The sequence below is a fragment of the Octopus bimaculoides genome, chromosome 1, assembly GCF_046866305.1.
Source record: "Octopus bimaculoides isolate indiv1 chromosome 1, ASM4686630v1, whole genome shotgun sequence".
Classification (NCBI taxonomy): domain Eukaryota; kingdom Metazoa; phylum Mollusca; class Cephalopoda; order Octopoda; family Octopodidae; genus Octopus; species Octopus bimaculoides.
This window is the reverse complement of record NC_142928.1, coordinates 187,966,908-187,984,407: the sequence shown is the minus strand read 5'-3', so window position 1 is coordinate 187,984,407 and position 17,500 is coordinate 187,966,908. Positions and strand designations below refer to the sequence as shown.

The window sequence follows — 17,500 nt, the reverse complement described above, 5'->3', positions numbered from 1 at the left end:
GTCATTCTGCAGGCTTACAATATCATCAGGATTCTTTATTGCCTGAGATATCTTTGTGTCATCAGCATAGCTAGTGACAGTGGCTCTCCGAGTGACCGTGGGCATGTCCAGAAGGGCCACTATGAACAGTAGTGGCCCCAGAACAGTTCCCTGTGGAACACCGCTCAATATTTGTGTTTCCCTAGATAGTTCTCCATTGGCTGCAACTGTCTGACTTCTACCATTCAGGAAGTCATGCAGCCACTCTCCTAATTTACCAGCTATGCCAAGGTTTCGCAGCTTGTGACATATCAAGCCATGATCAACTTTGTCAAAGGCTTTTGCAAAGTCGAGATATATCACATCAACATTTGAATGGTCAAGTAGCTGCTTCAGGACCCAGTCATAATGCTGCAAGAGCTGCGTGAGGCAGCTTTTACCTGGACGGAAACCATGCTGGGTCTCATTCAGCAAGTCATTTTCTTCTAGGAACGCAATCAATCTCCTTCTGACAATTCGTTCCATGACTTTGCTAATATGTGAAGTTAGAGAGATGGGCCTGTAGTTTCCAGCCTCTGCTCTGCTTCCACCTTTATGGATAGGACATATGGTGCCTTCCTTCAGCTTTTTGGGAAGTTTACCATTTGAAAGGAAACTCTGGAAGAGTATCCGGAGTGGTCCTGCTAATTCTTGTTTACACGACTTTAAGAGGACAGCTGGGAAACCATCGGGGCCAGTTGCCGAATTTGAGCTCATTTCATTTATGGCAGCTATCACATCTTCCTCTTCAATGTCGATGTAGGTAATGGATGCAGTCCCCTTCTGCTGAGTGCTATTGTCAAAGAAATCAGCTGGGTTCTTTATCTGCATGTGACTCAGAGGAGAGGTGAAGACACTCTTGAATTGTGTACTGAGCACTTCACTTATCCATGTGGGATCTGCAGTCAGTGAGCCATTAGGCAGGAACAGGGGTCCTATCTTATACTGCACCGTAGCAGTCTCCTTTGCAAATCTATAGAAAGCCTTGGGGTTTGTTTTTATGCTTTCTACTGCTCTCTTTTCCTTCTCTGCTCTCTCCTTTTCATGGGAGAGTTTAATTTTGTTTTCTATTTCTAACAGTGTTAGTTTTAATTTAGCCCTTTTCCTATCCTCCAGTTCTCTATTTAACTGGTTTGAGACCTTTGTTCTGTGTCTCATAAGGATTTTCCTGTCTCTAGGAATTCTATTTTATATATATAATGTCTACTCGTTTATAATGTTTGTCCATCAACTTTGTATTTCTTTCGTCAACTACGATTAATATATACTGCACTGAAGAAATGTTCGTAAAATCGAAATTTGTTCAGACTATATCAGCGTAAAAATATAGACATACATATATGTATATGTAACAGAGTAAAAAAAAAACGCAAAAACGTAAATGATGTTATCGATTTGGTTGACTAAGTTCAGTGCGTTGCCTAATTATGGCTGGAGTCCAATGACTAAAATAAGTTACCCATGTATGTATGTATGTATGTATGTATGTATGTATGTATGTATGTATGTATGTATGTATGTATGTCTCTATCTATCTATCTATCTATCTATCTATCTATCTATCTATCTATCTATCTATCTATCTATCTATCTGTCTATCTATCTATCTATCTATCTATCTATCTATCTATCTATCTATCTATCTACCTATCGTATAATTATTTAAATTGTGCAGGAAAGATTTTCTATGAACCACGACTTTAATGCTATTACATACACCAGTTGGTACATTTTCTCTTACACTCATTAACTCTCTCCCATCACTCATCTCAGTATAACAGTCAAAGAGTCAGCGGGGGTGCCTCTAATATCACTTTTTATGGGCTCGTTCAACTGGATAGAAATAGCAGCTCAGTCATCTTTCACATCAGAAAGATGACACATTAGATATGTTAGTCCTAGATATACCATGTCCGAAAGGATGATGGACTGGTGACGCTTGGACTGTCTGTATAAACTACACAAATACTTAATTCATAGTAATCTAATCAGGCCTTGCAGGCGTTGGAGAGAAACGACTATAGAGAATGCACCTCGTAATGACTCGATAGCTTCTAAGCCTTTACAAATGATTAGTGCTGCTCGCAAGATCAGTAGGTCAAGCAGGGCTAGGTAAATATTTTAACAAACAATAATTAAGTCGGTACCTGAATAAATAGTAATTAGTCAAAAGTTATACCGTGGTTTGATAATTCTAATTTTGGTACAAGGTTAGCAACACTGAATAGACAGGTGGTCGGTTATAGCGGTCGCAGTTCTCGACTCAGAGACGATGAAAAGGAAAGTCGACCGCGGCAGAATTTGAACTCAGTGTGTATGTGTGTGTGTGTGAGAGAGAGAGAGAGAGAGAGAGAGAGAGAGAGAGAGAGAGAGAGAGAGAGGGAGAGAGAGAGAGAAGGAGAGAGAGAGAGAGATAAAGAGAGGGAGATAAAGAGAGGGAGATACCAAGAACAATATATATGTACAAAAGAGAGACGTTTCTCTGAAGTTAAGTGTATTGTCCATAACTGTAGCGGAGGTCGAACCCTTAGCTACACTGCCAACCTGACAGTCTGTGCAGTAAGCCAATTACTACATTTGTAAAATTATGTAAATTCTATAACGTTGAAAAATGCACAGTAAAGTAAGGAAAGAAAGGACATCTAAATCAGAAGGGGAAACAATTTGGAGCATATGTTAAGAGGACAATATGACTCTATCATTCTCAAATATTGACGAACGATCCTCAGTGTTGCCTGTAAATTCTCCATAGGAATTACATCATTTGTAAGCTTTTTAGGGCGATTTCCAAATTGCTGTATGTGAGACATTGCTGATAATATGCATGACCATTTTTGTAGGTGTTCAAAATTATTACTCTCACAGCACTTTGTTGATATTGCAATGCAATTCACTCTTCTCTGTCTCCAGAGCATCATTTCGGAGTCTGTGATCTGAATCGATGTCCAATTGAAGAAACCATGTGTAACCAAAAAGGGGGAAAAAAGATCTACTGCAAGGGACATGTTTGCGTAATCCCATTTATTAAATGGTTTTAGGTTTGTACGTCTGTAAATCTAATGTGAATACTATTGCTGCACTTAACGATACCTTTGTATATTTATATACGAACATATGTATGTTTACACGTGCATTTAATCAAACATAGTGTTCTAAACACAAACATGCAGGGCAGCACACGACGACACAAGAACTTGCAAATAACAAATTATACAGAGATACGTTGTTTGGGTGTGTATGTACATACGTTTGACATATACAAATGCGCACAGTTAAACACACACACACACAAAACCTCCATACAGACATATGCACAGGCATATATATATATATATATATATATATATATATATATATATATATATATATATATACATACGCATGCATGTATATACATATGTACATATATATTAATGTATACATATATGCATAAGGATATATATATGTATATACATATACATATGCACATGCATATATATATGCATATATAGATATACAGATATATTTATGTATATATATATACATATGCATATATACATATGCATATATACATAGGTATACCTATATATTTATGTATATATCTACATATATATGCATATATATATGAATATATATATATGCATATATATATATATATATATATATATATATATATATATATATATATATATATATATGCATATATATATATATATATATATATATATATATATATATATATATATATATATATATATATATATATATATATATATATATTTATGTATATATCTACATATATATGCATATATATATGAATATATATATATGCATATATATATATATATATATATATATATATATATATATATATATATATATACATGTATATATATGTATGTATATATGTATGTATATATATATATATATGTATGTATATACATATGTACGTATATATATATATATGTATGTATATATACGTATATATATATATGTATGTATATGTATGTATGTATATATATATGTATGTATACGTGTATATATATGTGTGTGTGGAAGTGGAGTGATGGCAAACTTCGTAGTGGGATGATGGAAACTGTACGGTCAAAAAGATAAATGGAACAACGTCTCAACTCTGTATGAGCTTATGTCTGTGTATGTAAAACGGAGATATGTGTGTGTGTGTGTGTGTGTGTGTGTGTGTGTGTGTATTTGTGTGTGTATTTGTGTGTGTGTTTGTGTGCGTGTGTATGTGTGTGTGTGTGTGTGTGTGTGTGTGTGTGTATGTGTGTGTACAATGGAAATGGGATGATGAAACATTCAACGCTGAAAAGAAAAATCAAACAGCGTTTCAACTCTGTGTATTTGGTATTTACTTGCCAGCTCCCGTATTGCGTCACGGCCAGCTTTATGTGGCCTTAAGTCGGACAAGAAGGAAGGAAAACTTGAAAATTCTTTTGAAGGAAACAGGCAGTCAAAGGACGTTAGTTGCGGATAGATTTTTCACGAAAAATTTAGTAATAAAAGAATTATTAAACTAAAATCTTGGTTTTGTCCCTTATACTACAATTAGCCGTTATTTTGGACGGCACGGGGCCCAGCTAGTATATATATATATATATATATATATATATATATATATATATATATATATATATATATATATATATATATATATATATATATATATATAAATATATATATATATATATAAATGTGTGTTCGTGTGTGTACACACGCAAGCCACATCCACATGACCATATATATATATATATGGCAAGATTTAATTTGCGTATACAAATTTAATTTGCGGTCCATGGGAAGAGCCGTTTAAACGATGCGTCCTGCCCAGCTCTTCGAAACGCCGGTGTTAAAACGGGGGTAGCTGATGAAGTAGAATGTTCTCTATGTGGCTTGTGTGTTTCCTCGTCTACGTTTTGTTTGCAATGTCCTGTACCCAGATATGCACCTATACATACAGGTGGATGTCGGTATGCACATACCTGTACGTATATATGCATATACTCATTTACTATTTGTTTTTACATGACTGAACGAAGCGTCTCCAATTTGTAAGTAGTTTTCGTAACTTCATATTTTCCGACGCTACTCTATCTCTTTCTCTTTCTCTTCCTCTATCATTTTCCCCCCCTCTCGTTCTTCCTCTTTACTACTACGTATCTCGCTTTACCCCTCTCATTCTTCCTCTGTTACTACTACGTATCTCTTTTTTCCCCCTCGTACTTCCTCTCTTTCTCTTTTCCTCTCGTTGCTCACCTATTCTTCTACTTCCTCCCTGTGTTTCTCCCTCTACCACACTCTCTCTCTTCCCCTTACACCGGCATGGTCACATGCTTCCGGTCAATAATCCTTTTCTTCCTTGGCTATCGCCGAGCAAACACGCGAACTACTTCGTCCCTACTTTCAAGTTCTTGCCTCACAGCGTTCATACACATATCATTTTTCTCGTCTGGCCGTAAAGCCTTTTCTGTTTGTTTTCCTGTCTTGTTTTTTGTCCGTCACTACATTCCTCCATGGCAAGATTTAATTTGTGTATACAAATTTAATTTGCGGTCCATGGGAAGAGCCGTTTTAACGATGCGTCCTGCGCCCAGCTCTTCGAAACGCCGGTGTTAAAACGGGGGTAGCTGATGAAGTAGAATGTTCTCTATGTGGCTTGTGTGTTTTCTCGTCTACGTTTTGTTTGCAACGTCCTGTACCCAGATATGCACCTATACATACAGGTGGATGTCGGTATGCACATACCTATACGTATATATGCATATACTCATTTACTATTTGTTTATATATATATATATATATATATATACACACACATAAGTATATATATATATATATATATATATATATATATATATATATATATATATATATATATATATATATATATGATCGTTGAGCAGAATGGGTGAAGCATTTTGTGATACTTAAAGCACATGATTGTGTGCGCGCGTGCGCGTGTTTATACATATTTATACTCACGCATACACACACACACATATACAGATACGTGTGTGTGTGCGTATGCGTATGTGACTATTTGTGTGTGTCCGTGAATGGCGTGTCTTGTGAGTCTGCAAGCGTGTGTTTGTATAATTATAAACGCTCACGCACATATGTAATCAAATATAACCGCAGTCGTAAATAATTATTTTAAGTGAGAAATAAAAGTAATGCAATGTAATGGAAGTGTGAAAAGCGGGGAACAATTAATTTGTGCAGGTGAAATATAATAATTACAAGATGAGATGAGAGATAATGGTGACTGTTTTAGAAAATTGATGGAATACAGATTTCAATGGTTCAATGGACGAGAAATGGAGTGAGAGGAAACGTAAACAAGAATTGGCAGGAATAGATTTTCTGAGAGAGAGAGAGAGAGAGAGAGAGAGAGAGAGAGAGAGAGAGAGAGAGAGAGAGAGAGAGAGAGAGAGAGAGAGAGAGGAGAGACAGAGAGTGAAAGAGAAAAAGAGAGAGCAGAGAAAGGAGATACACAGATAGACATATAAAAAGATATGCGTGTGTTTATGTACGTATATATAAATGTACTTTAGGTTGAATATATGTTTGTGACATATATTAAAACTTCGGGAGGCAAATTCACTGCAGTTACCGTGGGGGGGGGGGAATGATTTCTTATGGTAAATGTGTTAAAAAACACGACATCTGCTCAGTGCTTGTCCCCATCGGATTCCCAAACGCAATATTTCTAGTTCATTTAAGGCGGCGAGCTGGCAGAGTCGTTAACACGCCGGGCAAAATTCCTAACGGTATTTCGTCTGTCATTACGTTCTGAGTTCAAATTCTGCCGAGGTCGACTTTGCCTTTCATCCTTTCGGGGTCGATTAAATAAGTACTAATTAGGCACTGGGGTCGACGTAATCGACTTAATCCATTCGTCTGTCCTTGTTTGCACCCTCTGTGGGCAATAGAGAAATAAATATTTCGAGCTCATTAGCCTTTCTCAATTAGAAATACCGAAGTGAGAGTACCCTGGGTAGCTTCAAAGCCGGAGATTTAACTAGAAAGCAGTCACTAACAGTGACTGCGTTCGGCTATTGGACCGATTGGCTTGGATGGGCATAACAGCAACAGCACCATTGCTCCAAAAGGGGGAAGCACTGGGCAGTGTTGCATTAGTGGACTGCCTGGTCGGGATAAAAATAGCAGTACATGTATGTATGTATTTATGCATGGTAAAGCATTTTCTGAAGTTTAAAAGACGATACGATGCGAGAGCAGAAGAAAGCAGCATAAACAGCTTGCATTTTACTTTAACTTAATCTGTCGATCGATCGAGCAAACGATGGAAGGATCTATACAAAAAGTGTGTTTATATATGTATGCGTGTTTGTGTTTGAGTGTGTATGAGTGCGTGAGAGAGAGAGAGAGAGAGAGAGAGAGAGAGGGGGAATAGAGAGAGTGATATAGATACGTAGATATGTACATTTGCATGTATATATATAAGTGTGCATGTATGTATGTATACGTGCTTAGATTCATTGAAAGTGTGATAGACAAACACAGACAAATACACACACAAACACACACACACGCAAACGAACACACACACATATGCATATGCATACATACATGATGGGTACATTGGTCTTCGTATATTTCTCCGCCATTGTCACTTTCATGGCGTGTGCTTTTCTCTCATACACTCAAACCCAGATATTTTCACGTCCCTGCGCATACATACATACAAGCATACATACAAACATACATAAATACATCTGCACATATACAAACATACATACACACATACATACAAACATACCCAGTTGTTGATGTTGAAATATTAATGAAGGAGCCTTAAATCTAGGTTAGAAACAGGCTCTTTATTGGCCAGAAATATTGAAATAAACTCAATGCCATACATACAAACATAATACACACATGCATACATACACACATAAATTTCTGTCGTGAAAATGTGCCTGCGTAATATTAAACCATTCACTTACCTTTAAAGAAATGTCGTTAAACAGATTCAGTGATGAGTTAAGCAAGTTATTCTGTAATGAAACAAACAGGCATTAGAACGTTTCCCGAAACTGTGAATAATATATATCATCATAACATGTTTCTTTATTGTAGTAAATTTGACTTACAACTGTTTCCGGTAGTCATTATAGGTGTGTTCACTGATCGTTTTACTTAATCGATCTATTAATCGGTTGGGAAAAATTAAACCAACTTAAAAGAATTAATGCTATCCTCATCAGAATCATGGTATTCTGGAGAAAACCAAGCAGAACAACGATAAATGAACGATACAGGTATGGGATCATGAGCGAAGACACACACACACACACACACACACACACACACACACACACACACACACACACACACACATATATTTGTGTGTATGTGTCTGTATTTGCCTCCCCAACCGTCGCATGACAACCACTGCTGGTGTGTTTATGTTCCCGGAACTTAGCAGTTCGGCAAAAGAGACCGATAGAATAAGTACTAGGCTTACAAAAAATAAGTCCTGGGGTCGGTCACTTTGTTCGACTAAAGGCTCCAGCATTGCTGCAGTCACATAATTAAAACAAAAGAATAAAAGTGTATGTGTGTATGTATGCACACACCACACACACTAGGTTCAATAAAGGTAACTATGAAACCCTTGAATGCGTTTAGAATGTATGACCGAAAGGTACAAAGCGTGAAGTTTTGTGGAAAGTGCTTGAAGAAAGGCAAAGTAGGCTTCGGCGAAAATTGAACTCAGTGCGTAAAAAGCGGGAAGAAATACCGCTAAGCGTCATGTGCGGTGCGCCAACCATTTTGCCATCTCATCGCCCTACAGGATTGATAATAATAATATAAGTAAAACAATAAGTTGGGACTCTGTAGTACAATTGGTAATGCAGCTAATTGTTAAGCAATAAGTGTGTGGTTGAAGTCTTGTTAGTACCCTACTGAAATTTTGCAGATTATGTTTAGATCGTTAAACCTCAAGCTGGCTAGCTAACATAATCGTTAGCTTCCCGGACATTTCGCCCTTCTTTACTTTTCTGAGCTCAAATGACACCGAGGTTAACTTTGCTTTTTATCCTTTCAGAATCGCTGAAATAATTAACAATTAAAAACTGAGATCGATATAATCATTTAAGTCCTTTCGTACGGAATTTTTACGCCTGGTACCTATATTAGAAGGGATATAAGTAAAACAATAAATTATCAACAACGCTAGATTGTTTAAGCCTAATTTACGGTTTGACCTACGAAAGAAAAAGAGAGAGGGAAAAACTACTGGATATATTAAAGTTCATAAAACGATAATGAAGTGTTAAGGGACAACTATCAATGGAGTTCTTTGAAAATTACGAAGTGTTTCTCACACAAGAGTGAACACAGCGGTTATTTAAAATCTTTACTATGGTTTAATCGTTTGGAAACATATTGAAAATAAAACTTTGTTTCTAAAAATAAATCTTGTTCGTCATCTTGTTCTCAAATTTTATTAAGATTTCTAGTGAGATTGTTTATTGATAGTGATCGTAGACAATGTTTATTGATGCGAAAATTATACACACACTCACATGTGTATATGTAAGCTTTTACACACTCACACACACATCTACATGTATATACTCATACAACTATATATAATTTGCCTATATATACCAATATATCACCAGCTGAGCTGGTGGTTAACACACGCTGAAGACGGGTAATCACCCAGAAATTCGAGTTCTAAAATGATAAAATTATTTGAGCATTTTCTACCTTGTCTTATTTTCCTTCGTCAAAGGATGGCTCTGCACAGATCCCAGATAAAAAATCCAAAAGACCCAGAAAATAGCATTCAGCTAGCACATCGATATTTGCGTCAATAACAAAAATCCAAGCTTCAGAATTTTTTCCCTCTATCAATTCAGGGACGATGCAACCTGTAGCCAACGAATTAGTAAAGAGTCTCACTTTATCACAAAATACAGACCCCTTTTGAACGCATCTGCAACACATAACATCCACCACGACCTTAGAATAACATACACGCAAATATAAAAAAACGATACATTCAAAAGAGATACCCAAGAATTCATTAAAAACAGTCCCAATCACTGCTATAATCCACAACGAGCCACTTTTAGGTCACTTGACCATTTAACATCCTACTACTATAATACCATCCCACATTCTTCTTCTTCTTCTCCTCCTCCTCCTCCTCCTCCTCCCCTCCCTTCCTTCTTCTTCGCCAAGAATTCACAACGGCTTTGAACCCACAAGAGTAAGCAAGAAAGACAGAGACAGGCAGAAACAAGGAAAATGCCCCTTGTATTTGAATACTATGCAAATATTCTTTTAAAAAAACTTTTCATTTCATTTTTCCAAAATTTAATTGTTTTCCATTCTTAGAGTTGAAAACGTCCGAATGACTGAAACCGGTACCGAAATGTTTTTTATAAAATTATTTTAGCATTTTCTACCTTGACTTTTTTTCCCCTATATATGTGAACTCGTGTTTCTTTTCAATCTTCTACATACATATATATACACATATATAGATACAAACATATATATCAGATGCATACACACATATATATTGGTATGAATATATGCATATATAGTTTTTTTACATACATTCACAAACGATTACTCACGAACACACACTCACATATCTACTATACGCCACAGAAATAGTATTTACTTGAAATAGCTATCTTTATGGAATAATTAAAATACACACATGATCGATCGGCCTGTTGCTGCAGGATTTATCCTGAGCTAACACTAGCTATGGGTTTGGTGTGTTAAAAACACAATGGATATGAAAGGCAGAAGAAAATTCATGCCTACAAGGACCAGCGAGAGTACCACATACATCTTTCATTTTACTTGTTTCATTTATTAGACTGCAGCCATGCAGTCCAATAACTGACTTGTTCAGGCAGACCAACATCGGCTGTCATGTAGTGGTGGAGGCAAACACAAAAACATCCACACCGACTCATACACACACACACACACACACACACACACACACACACACACACACACACACACACACACACACACACACACAAACATATGTACAATGGGCTTCCTTTCAGATTCCGTCTGCAAAATCAACTTACAAGTGAGATAAGTTAGTTACGTTTGTGGACAAATATTTAGATACACACAAAAACATATGAAGAACGTACTCACACATATATATATTGTATGTGTATGCGTTAAAATCGGAAAGGAAAGCTATGAATCATATGATTTAATAATACCAAGTATCCTAGGGGTATGAAGAAAGTGGCTATGGTTCGGGGTAAGAGGAATATATTAAAGATGGGTGTGGACGAATTGACTGTTAAAAATATAATAAAAACCAGATATGTATAAAAACCACATATGTATATACACAAGCATATATATATACACGTATACACACATATATACAGTGGAGTCGTACACACACAACTTATATATATAGTGGAGTCGCAATGGCCCAGTGGTTCGGGCAACGGACTCGCGGTTTCGATTCCCAGACCAGGCGTTGTGAGTGCTTATTGAGCAACACTTACAGATCTACGAGGCTCCGACAAGGGTTAGTGCCAAACTCTTTCACCACAACTTTCTCTCACTCTTTCTTGCTATTACTGTTGTACCTGCATTTGTACCTGCACTGTGTCACGCTGAATCTCCCCGAGAACTACGTTAAGGGTACACTGATCTGTGGAGTGCTAAGCCACTTACTGGAACCCTCGTTGTCGTTACCGACGGAGTGTCACATCATATATATGTGTATACATATATAGGTATATACATATGTATACATATATATGTATATACATATGTATACATATATATGTATATACATATGTATACATATATATGTATATACATATACAGATATATACATATGGATATACATACACAAACACACACACAATATATTATATATATATATATATATATATATATATATATATATATATATGTACACATATATATATATTTATATAAGTATACATGTATACATATATATTCATATATGTATACACGTATATGTATACATATGTATATACATATACAGATATATACATATGGATATACATACGCACGCACACACACACACACACACACACCTATATATATATATATATATATATAATATATATATATATATATATATATATATATACACACACATAAACACATTTATGAGAGAAATGTAGTTCGCTTGAAGCATTGTGTATTGTTTGTAAAATATAATGTGTCGTGAGTGGTACAACAATGCACTATAATAACAACAATGGACTATAATACCTGTTATAATTTAATCATCCATAGTCTGATATGATATTTTGGAATATAAAAATTCGGACTTCTGATATCCCTAGCAGTGACTCGATCAATTCATATACATACATACATACACACACACACACACACCCACACACACACACACACATATATATATATATATATATATATATATATATATATACATATATGTATATATATATACATATATGTATATATGTATATATACGCTTATACATCTGCACACACACACACACACACACACACACACACACACACACACACACACACACACACACACACACACACACACATTCACAAATGATATGTGTATCTATACATGTGGACGTGTAGGTGACTGTGAGTGCACCATACATATTCATGAATTGAATATTGATAGATACGGAAACATTTTAATACATGTTCCCATACGCAACAGTTTTAGTTTATTTATTTGTGAAACATAAATAAATGCAGTCACATTTCTCCTGTTAACACTGTTTAAGCCTAGACAATCTATAACTATGGCTACCTTCGTCTATAGATTTTAGATTCTGCGTACGTATTTATGGATAATACAAATTTGTCTATTTCTGTCTACACTCATAGACACACATGAATAGTTTAAATATATATATATATATATATATATATATATATATATATATATATATATATATATATATATATATATATATATATATAAACACACAGATTGCGGGGAGTATATTGTCGTCTAAATTACGCAAAAATGAAAACAATACTGACAGCTTATTTTAACAGATATATTTACCGAAATTTCATAAGAATATCTTGAAATACTACAGAGAAAATTTATTCAATAAAATCGTCAGATTATTCAACCACGGCATCCAGTCGACTTAGGAATCTCCTGCACGGTCTCCTTATTAAAGTTGGTGAATGCTGCCATAATCTTGGCCTTCAGTTCATCTTTGGTGTTACAAAGAGTTTTGGTGTTACAAGGAGCAAGGTCTCTTGTTAAAATGCGCCCCACGCATAATAATCAAGGGGTTACAGCCTGGGGAGTTTAGGTGGCCAGATGTTAGGGATAAGGTTATTGCAGACTATGACTGGTTTCCCCTGGTTGTATGGCATTGTGCAGTCCTGTTGTCAGCCATAGGATCTTCCATTAGCAACCCTCTAGATCCAGGGCAGCACTATCTCCCCCAGGTACTTGATGTAGACCTCCGTGTTGAGTCCGAGGCCGTGTGGCAAGACGAACGGATGCATAACATCTCCATCACTAACGATTACTCCAAACACCATGATATTGACTGGAAGTTTGATTTTTATCACTCTCGGTTGATGTCCTCAGATTAACACCCAAACACTGAAATGTTTGTATTGGACCTTCATGCACGAATGCCAAGCAGTACAGCATACAGTTTCCAAATTTCTGGCAGAACAAATTGGGTCATGGGGCTGTTTTGCTCGCAGACGGATACCAACCGTCCCTACTATACCATGTAGTCGACAAAATCGAAAGCAAACGTTGCGCATGCGCGAATTTAATAATATAAAATGGCGACGGGTTACCCATCTCATCCTGTATATATATATATATATATATATATATATATAGATGTATACGCGTATATATGTATGTATATATAGATTTATATGTGTACATATATATGCGTGAGTATATATGTGTGCGAGTATATATATATATATATATATATATATATATATATATATATATAATATATATATGTATGTATATATATATATATATATATATGTATGTATATATATATATATATATATATATATATATATATATATATATATATATATATATATATATATATATGTATGTATATATATATATATATATATATATATATATATATATATATATAAATATGAATTGATTTTACGTTGAGTATTTTTGAGGCGTTGATTGTACTCTTGAATAAATCACGTAATTTTAGTTTTTTTCCAGACACTGCAAATGTATTTCGAAAAGAATTAAACAAAAGTTTGTATTTTCCTTCCTCAGCCTCTCCGCCGCGAGAAACTAGAAAGAGTTTAAAAATGCTAAAATTAGCTATTATTGCAACCAGCTTCAGACCTTCTTGGTAAACTGATTTGGATGTACATAATTATTTGTCATTTCCCTCTCTGTCTCTCTCTCGCTATATCTCTACACACATGCCTATCCATCTATCTATCTATCTATACCTCTCATATATATATATATATATATATATATATATATATATATATATATATATATGCAGATATGTATAAATATACAAATGTAGTTACACATATGTATATATACGTACGTGTACATGCACACATTATATATATATATATATATATATATATATATATATTCATGCATACGTACGTACATATATGCTCACACATTTATAGAGAAATGAATACAATGAGTCTTTCGCTTCGATTCAGAATTCAAATTTTTTTTACGTGAATAAACTGTCCGAACAATATTTATTTCTTTCTTTTATAATGCTATTTAAAGCATCTGCACAGAATCTGGCCCTATAGGGAGCATAATCGATATAAAACAACAGCGGTAGCAGCGGCAGCAGCAGCAACTATAGGAAATGAATCAACAATATCCGTAGCAAGTAATAAAAAACATCATTAACTGTAACACCAACATCATTTCCATCACTAATGTAAGATAACAAGAATAACGAGCTATATTCAGGGGAAAATGTGTTTGGAAATTCCTCTTAGTCCATGAGACACTTAACAGCAAAGGAACTGACGGTGCAAAATAACAGTATGTAAGCTTTCGTATCTATCTATCTATCTATCTATCAGTTTTTGTCTCGTGAAATTTCATTAAGAGGTGGGTGAATGTAGCAAAGATGGTGCGTGCGAGTGACGATACCTCTTTGAGCATGATCCTATAAATCGAAAAAAAAAAAATAATTAAAAAAAAAAAGAGAGAGAGAGAGCACTTCGCTCTCATGTGTCTATTTCCTGCTGAGCTTACCATGGTCTTTTCCGTAGGCTTTTCTCTCCATGGATAAACCTAATGTTACCCCATTTTACACAATTGACATTTTCTGTGATATACGATAACCCCATTTAAAAAAAAAAAAAAAAAATTTTTTTTAAAGAAAAAGCTCTACAGTTGTATTTGTCCCCTCTGTGTGCAGCCCTGTGTGGCTAATAAAAGAAAATTATCTATCTATCTACCTTTCTGTCCGTTTGTCCTGTCTGTTTTTCCACCTATCTGTCCGTCCTATCTTAATATCTATTTGTCTATCCATCTATCCGTCTGTCTTTCTGTATATCAAACAATCCCTCTATCTATCTAAATATATATCTATCTGTGTGTCTGTCTTTCTGTCCGTGTGTCTGTCTGTCTTTCCACCTGTCTGCCCGTTTATCTAAATATCTATCTGTTTATCTATCTATCTGTATGTCTTTCTATCTATCAAACAATCCCTCTATCCAGATGTCATTGGGAACGTCGGCTCATCTATCTATCTATCTATCTATCTATCTATCTATCTATCTATCTATCTATCAATCAACCAGAGTAAGGACACAAATGTGATACAAAGTGGAAAAAATAGTCCTGGAATATCGGAGGTGCAGTAATATGTTTAATAAATAAAGCTGCAAAGACGCTCCCGTAACCAAAAACTGTCCGACGAACGGGAACGCGAAACTCTGAGTAACGGTTTTTTGTGATATCTTTGCAGCTTTATTAATAAAGTATTATATATGAATAAAGAATCTTATATAGATACTGTCTCTTGGGAACATCATTGCACCAATAATAAGACACGCACAGGTTAAAATCCACTTCTTTATTCCACTTCAAAATATTATTGTTGTTGATGTTATTACAATTATTATTGTATTTTAGCCGAATGACACTTCCAAGACAACACAATTTGTGTCTATTTCACATTAACAATCTTGCAAGACAAATGCATAAACTATGTATGTGTGCATGAGTGTGTGTGTGTGCGTGTGTGTGTGTGTGTGTGTATGAGTGTGTATGTATGGATATATATATGATGACGTATGTACATCTATATATAAGGCTATCTTTTATCGTCTCTTTATTTGTCGTACCCAATACGGGTGCAGTCTAATGACTGCGCCCGTGCTAGGGGACGCTTTGAAGAACTTTTAGTTGTTCTAATCGACCCGAATGCTTATATTCTTTCATGCCTAGCTACTTATTCTATCGAACCCTGTTGAAGAACTGCTAAGTTACGGGAATACTTTCATCGGTTTCCAAGCAGTGTCCAAGGACGAAGACAGAGAGACACACACATATACATATGTATGTGTACATAGTACATATTCTTTTATTTCTTTCAGTCACCGGTCACTTTTGTCTAACCGCTAAGTTACGAGGATGTAAACACACCACCATCCTTTGTTAAGTGATGGTGAGGGGACAAACACAGACGCACACAAACACACACACACACCCACATATATATATATACGTATATATACGACTGTTTTCTTTCAGTTTCCGTCTACCAAATCCATTCACAAAGCTTTCGTCGGCCCGAGATGCCACGCAGTGGGACTGAACCCGGAACCATGTAGTTGGTAACCAAACTACTTACCATACAGCCACTCCTATATATATATATATACTCATATATTATTTCTATCAAAATTTGATACTGTCATTATCGTTTTTTTACTTCACTGTAAACCCTATCTCATATTACGTAGCCATTTCTGGCGCACTACATGTTGATATGCCTAGATTCTAGCGAATCCTGTAACTAATTTCTCTCTCATTCTCTCCCCCCTCTCTCTCTATATATATACAAATATATATATATACACACAAATGTAGACTTCAATTTTGATTTAAGAATCCAGGTATGCACAAACACTACATGCATACATATGTATTACAAAAGCTCCTTATTTTGTATATATATATATATATATATATATATATATATATATATATACACACACAAAATATGGGGGTTTTGATCACAGGTGATCTAAACGATTAGGCACTCTAGGTAAGTGCTTTAACGATTATTAGGATTATTAGGGCTCCAAGATTATAACTGAGACGGCAGTTATGGATTCATTGTAAATATCCGATATAGCGGGTATATAATTGTTAATGAGGATAACAAATGTTAAGGCAAGGCAAACAACTCAAGTCATAAACATTTTTTCCAATAATAATGTGCATGACTTG

General features: G+C 35.2%; 1 long non-coding RNA gene across 6 annotated transcripts in view; it reads right to left on the bottom strand.

Annotated features, from left to right (window-relative positions):
- LOC106879245 (uncharacterized) overlaps positions 1-17,500 on the bottom strand; it is a 605,185-nt gene that overhangs the window by 77,131 nt on the left and 510,554 nt on the right. For all 6 annotated transcript variants that reach the window (XR_016244547.1, XR_016244550.1, XR_016244540.1 and 3 more), the window contains one exon: positions 7,989-8,039. This is a non-coding gene — a long non-coding RNA (uncharacterized LOC106879245). The remainder of the gene's footprint in view (positions 1-7,988; positions 8,040-17,500) is intronic.